Raw genomic sequence first — 6,478 nt, forward strand, 5'->3', positions numbered from 1 at the left:
GCGTCGCCAGTCTATCAGAGGGAAGGCTGGCTCCGCTTCGCCCCCATGTGCGCCTGCGTCACTTCCGATGCCATGACAACGGAGTAAACAAACGGAAACCTGAAGAAGAAAAAAAAAGTCTAGGACCACCAGAACCTGAGAGGCGGAGACTAAGACCGGAAAATATCAGCTTATACAAAAACACGCAGGCATCTTGAAACCCAAAGACAGTGGAGACGGAGTCTAGAAATCCGGAGGTGAGACACAGAGAAACTGAGATGAGGAGACCTACAGACACAAAAATGGGGACCCAGCACAAATTGGGGTCCTGAGCAGTCAAGAGACAAGTACGCACACTCTGTATGGGCAAACAGTTAAATACCCACTGTAGGAGAAACACTCTGAGGCAGGGATTCAGGGATGGAGCAAAGGCACTGAGATCAGAGACACTGGCTAGGTGAAAACAGTTCAAGTTCCAGAGAGCAAACTGATTTCAAACACCTTGCCAAATCCTTGCTATCGCTACACTGAGCAACAAAAGAAGTTGGGGCTAGACTCCCGCAGAGATGGGAAGGAAGCTGCTTTCCCCAGCAGAGCTTCTGAATGTCATTTTGGTTGTCTGGAATGGTTTTTGAAATGTGTAGCCAAACAACTTAGCACTGAATAGATGTCATTTCTTTTTCCATTCTGAGAATTTTGTTATATCACAATCAGAATGGTTCATTCCTCCATTTTAACAATCACACCCTCCACCATCCATGATCCCTGATGTGCGATTCCTCAGTGCAGATTTGTCCCTACAGATTTCATATAAATGTAAACCTATCGTGCATGGCCTTTTGACATACTCTTTCGCTGTACATAATTCCTTTGAGCTCCATTAATATGTGTAAATAGTTTGTTCCTCGTTGTTTAGAATTCAATAATATACAAGTTTAAACATTCACCAGTTGGGCTTTAGGCTTGCCTCCAACCTTTTGATAATTTTAAAAATGCTATGAAAATTCATGTTCAGGTTTTTGTGTGAACATTACTCACTTTTGAAAGTAGATGCCCATGATGCAGTTGCTCTGTCATAAAGTAAGCATATGCTTAATGTTTTTGTTTTGTTTTGTTTTCAGAGCTGAGGACCAAACCCAGGGCCTTGCATTTGCTAGGCAAGCGCTCTACCACTGAGCTAAATCCCCAACCCGATCAATGTTAAAAACTAAACAAGCCAATGAGAAACTGCCATACCCTCTTCTAGAGCTGTGCCATTTTACACCCCACCACCAGCGTATGTATGAACCCATTTTTCCGCAGTCTGGCCACTGTTGGTTGTCAGTCTTTTAGCTGTTCTGAGTATGACAATAGTGTGGTTTAGTTTCTTTCCATTTCCCTAATGGCCAATATGGTTGAGCATATTTTCAAGGTTATTTGCCATCCACATATCCTCTTAAGTATCTGTTCATGTGTCTCACCAATTTTCTAGTTTTTAAATGAATGTTGAGTTTCAAGAGATCTTTATATATGTTTACCTATAAACTGTCTTATAGGAGTTTGCAAACCCTTTCTCCCAGTATATTACTTTTTATGTCCTTACCACGCCCTTACCAAAGGACTTTAAATTAGATATGTAATTCGTGGATATATCCTTTTATGGACCATGTTCTCAGTGTCAAGTTTAACAACTTTATGCTGAGTCCTAAGCCTTGAATGTTTGCTCCTATATTTTTCCTGAATGTTTTATAGTGTTACCTGTTATATTTAAGTCATCATCAATTTTGAGTTATTTTTGTACATTGTGAAATTTATATTGAAGTTCATCCCCACCCCTCAACCATGGATGTTGGGATCTTTTCTTCTGACTATTCACCTTCCCAACCATCTCTCCAAAGCTAACTAGGTATCCATATTCCCATCCAGTTCTGACACTACTCAGAATTAATGCAATTGAACAAACTAAGGACTTGGTTCCACCTTAAACACCAACACTCACACTTTGCCAGGCTATGTCCCCATCCCTCAGTTTGCTAGAATAGTTCACAGAACACAGAAACACACTTTGCCTCTGATAACTGGTTAACTGTGAAGGATAAAAAGTCAGGCACAGCCCAGTGAAATCAATATGGTGGGCAAGGTATGAATGGGAGAAAGAAAGATGGCAGACCACCCCACCAGCACATACACACTTGCCAAACCAACAGGGGGTTTGTTTGTTCATTTCTGTTTTTAAGCTGAAAGGACTTCAAGTTTTCATCTGTTAATACTCCGATAGCCAGGTCCTTTATTGGTGAAATCTAGGGACTCTATCCTGAGTCTTCTGTCAACATAAAGTGTGGTTGAAAGGGATTCCTGATGAACAAATACCCTCTTACCAAGAAACTCCAAGATGTAGCTCTGTGCCAGCAACCAGGGGCAAAAATCAAATGCATTTTATATGACAGATGGAAACTGCTCTAGCACCGTTTGTTGAAAAGTTTAGCCTGTCTCCACTGAACAGCTTTTTGCATCTTAAAAAAAAAAATCTGTTTGAAGTTCCTTTGTGGGTCCTGCCTCAGTTCTGTTCCAGTGCCACACTTTTCTGATCATTATAGCTACAGAATAAGAACACTAGGGGACATTCATCCTCTTGTTTTTCATTTTTCAAAATAGTCTTAGTGAAGCCTTATGCTTTGCCATAAAAACTGTAGAGTAAGTTTATCTAAGTTCACCAAAACAAACAAACAAAACAATCCACCTTGATGGGCCAGACATTGTAACACATGCCTGTTAGCCCAGGAAGTGGACTGGTATGGCATTTGAGTTAACAGCCAGCCTGGGTTACAAAGTTAGACTGTTTCTAACACTAACCAGCCAAACAAACAAACAAAACAACCTTGCTAAAAATTTCAGGAGAATTTCACTTTTCTTTCTCCCTAGTTACAGTTACTTGGAGTTTCTAGTGTAATGTTCAGTAATGGCGATAACAGGAGACAGAAATGAATCTTCACCATCTATTATGCTCAGTTATTTGCATATGCCCTTTCTAAGTAAAGAATTACCCCTTACTCATAACATCATGGAGAACTTTTGTTAAGTGCTTTCTGCATTGCGTGTAACAATAAAGTCTGTGGGTGGGATAGATTATGATAGCTTTCAAATCCGGAGCCAGTCTTGTACTGTGAGGATGAACTCCTCTGTTAGTCTGCATTGTTCTCATCTACTGCAAGCTTAAAAAAAAAAGAAAAGAAAAGATGTATTTATTACATACATATACAGTGTTCTGCCTGCATGTGTCCCTGTAGGGCAGAAGAGGGCACCAGATGTCATTACAGATGGTTGTGAGCCACCATGTGGTTGCTGGGAATTGAACTCAGGACCTCTGGAAGAGCAGCTGCTGCTCTTAACCTCTGAACCATCTCTCCAGCCCCTACCACAAGCTTTTATTTAGTTTTGAGAATGTTGCAAGTATCTATTCCTGCCTTCATTCTGTTCCATTATGCATATGCTTTGCCACATAAGTTTTAGAAACAGTTTGTGGAAGTTCACAAATAAAAACAGCTTGATGGCCAGGCGGTGCTGGTACACGCCTTTGATCCCAGCACTCAGGAGGCAGAGCCAGGCAGATCTCTGTGAGTTCGAGACCAGCCTGGTCTACAAAGCGAGATCCTGGAAAGGCGCAAAGCTACACAGAGAAACCCTGACTCAACCCACCCACCCCCCAAAAAAAAACCAGCTTGATGTGTATATAATCATAAGGCATATTAATTTGAAGTTTTCTTGTAATCTCTTTGGTATTAGTGCCCAGGTAGTAGAGACTTCATAGTGAATTAGGAGGGGTCTGCTCTATGGATAGGGTTAGTACCTTTATAAAATTTCAGGAGCTTGCTGGCTTCTTCCACAGTGTGGACACAGCAAGAAGGCACTGTTTTTAAGGAACAGGCTGTCATGGTATTATGGCTGAACCTACTGATGCCTTCATCTTGGAATTCCCAGCCTCGAGAATTGTAATTTCTATTGTTTACAAATTACCCAGATTATAGCCATTTTGTTAAAGCAGCCTGAACAGACTGCAAACTATGCCTTATCCTCAATGTCTAGTGATCTGTAGTGATACCTCTTTTCATTCCTGATCTTGGTAACTTGTATTGTGGTCCAACTAACTATAAGTTTGTCGATGTTATTATACTTCAGTTACCTACTAACAACAATTAAGAACATACTATTACAAAGTAGAGTGCAAAACTTATCTTATTTGAAAATCAGTGCAAACCTCTTAGACCTTACATGTATGTATGCATTTGTAAAGAGGTAATGATAGCAGCAATTATATAATATTTATATTAGCATAATATATGTATTGTATATATAAATATATATCAGGGCCAAGCACTGCTATATGGATATTCCATAATATAACATTTAATTTTCACAGCCCCCTTATGAAGTGTATGACTGTAAAGAAGAAATCATAGGTCCTTAGGAAGTGATTATCAGTTTTGTCTTAGCAAGGGCATCAGAATGACGGAATACAATTTTCTCCATAGACTTTTGTACAGTTAAAAAACAAATCCTATGTGATGTATTATGGCAAGTCTTTGTAAATACTATGAAATTACTTTATTGTAACTATAGTATATCTAACAGTGAAACAGTTCAATGGAGACAGAGTCTAGGAAAAAAACTATTCATCAAAATATAGTTTAGAATAAATACAGAATTACAGTTCAGGAGAAAAGAATAATTGTTCAACAAACCTCCTTGGGAAAAGTATGCAAGGAAAAAGAGAAAAAAAATAGATTCCAGTGTCTCAAAACTTATGTTAAAATTAACTCCAGAAAGGCCTGAGATTTGAATGTACAAAATGAAACTCAGAGAAAACAGTGAAATTTTAAATCTTGGTATGGGCAAGTTAGTTTTCATTTGAGAGATACCATAATCCAAACACTGGCAAATGCCATTTTTAAGGGATGCTCTTAAAAACACATACCTAAGAATAGACTAAGCTGAGTTCACTAAGAATCGGGTCTAGGGCTCTCACTTTGTGTCCAGTGAACAAAGACAAGTCAGAGAAACAAAGAGAGGTTCAAGGTTCCAGCTCCAAACTTAGTGAACATATGGATCTTCATTTCTGTGTTGGGAGAACCTGTCAAAAGTACTGTAACTGTCATCCCTGATAAGATGGTGGCTGTGGTCTTGTGCAGACACAAATAAAAAATAATATTCAAGAATCTGGAGGTGCTGGAGAGATGGCTCAGAGGTTAAGAGCACTGGCTGCTCTTCCAGAGGACCTGAGTTCAATTCCTGGCAACCACATAGTGGCTGACAACCATCTACAGTGGGATCTGATGCCATCTTCTTGTATAAAGGTGTACATGCAGATAGAGCACTCAGATACATAAAATAAACAATAATATCCAAAAAAGTAAAATCACAACAAAAAATTAATAAATGGAAACATTAGAAGAAAACTTTCGCTTTTGCTGGACTGCTGGGCATGTGTATCCTAACTACTTGTGAAATAGAGGCAGGAAGGAGAATCCCAAGGTTGAGTCCAGTCTGGCAACACCACAAGGCTTTATCTTGAAATAAAAATCCATTTGAACTTTAAAAACTAATTTCCTTAGCACTGATAAGATAAATATAAACTGAAACAAAAATACATTTTTCATGCAAAAGAATAAAATACCATAACCAAAACTGTTAACAAAACATCTACAGGCCTGTGACTGGCACTTGCTGTGTGACCTTAATTCACAAAAAAACTCTTACAAATCAACCAAGAGGAAAAAAACAAACAAACTCCTAGTAACTCAAGATAGAATGGACTACAGTTAAAAATTTTAGGTGATATTTAGAAAAGGCAATGCAATGGCTTACAATTCTGTGAAAAGAAGTTCAACTTCTTCAACAATAGACCAAACAGAAGAAACACCACATTCCACGTCAGACTGAGAAACTTTTCTTTTATGGTTTTGTTTGTTTGGGTGGTGTATGTGTGTGTGTGTGTGTGTGTGTGTGTGTGTGTGTGTGTGTGTGTGTGTTCCCTGGCTATCCTGGAACTCACTCTGTAGCCCAGGCTGGCCTCGAACTCAGAGATCCACCTGCCTCTGCCCCCCAAAGGCTGGGATTAAAGGCATGTGCCACCACCGCCCACCCCTTAGATTGAGAACAGTATTCAACATGGACAAAAGTGGGGGACAATAATCACTACTTGGGATACATACTTATTCAACCTATTTAATAATTTGGCAAAATAGCTTCAGTGCACAGATTCACCTTTTTATGTGTTTATGCATGCACATTTACAGTTGCTCACTGGTTGTTTAGTGCCAATGGCCTGAGACCAGTGCTGGTTTGAAGAGTTTGTTTCCCAGATCCCTGGAAAAAGGTAGCATAGCAACAAAGTTTATTCCAGACACATTAGCTCAAGTACTTCCATGGCAAGGCTGGCACAGGGCCACAGAAGCCCCAAAGAAACCCACATGGAAAGCAAGCTAACAAGCTGTACTGGATGCAGGAGGTACAGAAGGTTCCA

The sequence above is a fragment of the Onychomys torridus genome, chromosome 1, assembly GCF_903995425.1.
Source record: "Onychomys torridus chromosome 1, mOncTor1.1, whole genome shotgun sequence".
In the NCBI taxonomy this organism is placed as follows: domain Eukaryota; kingdom Metazoa; phylum Chordata; class Mammalia; order Rodentia; family Cricetidae; genus Onychomys; species Onychomys torridus.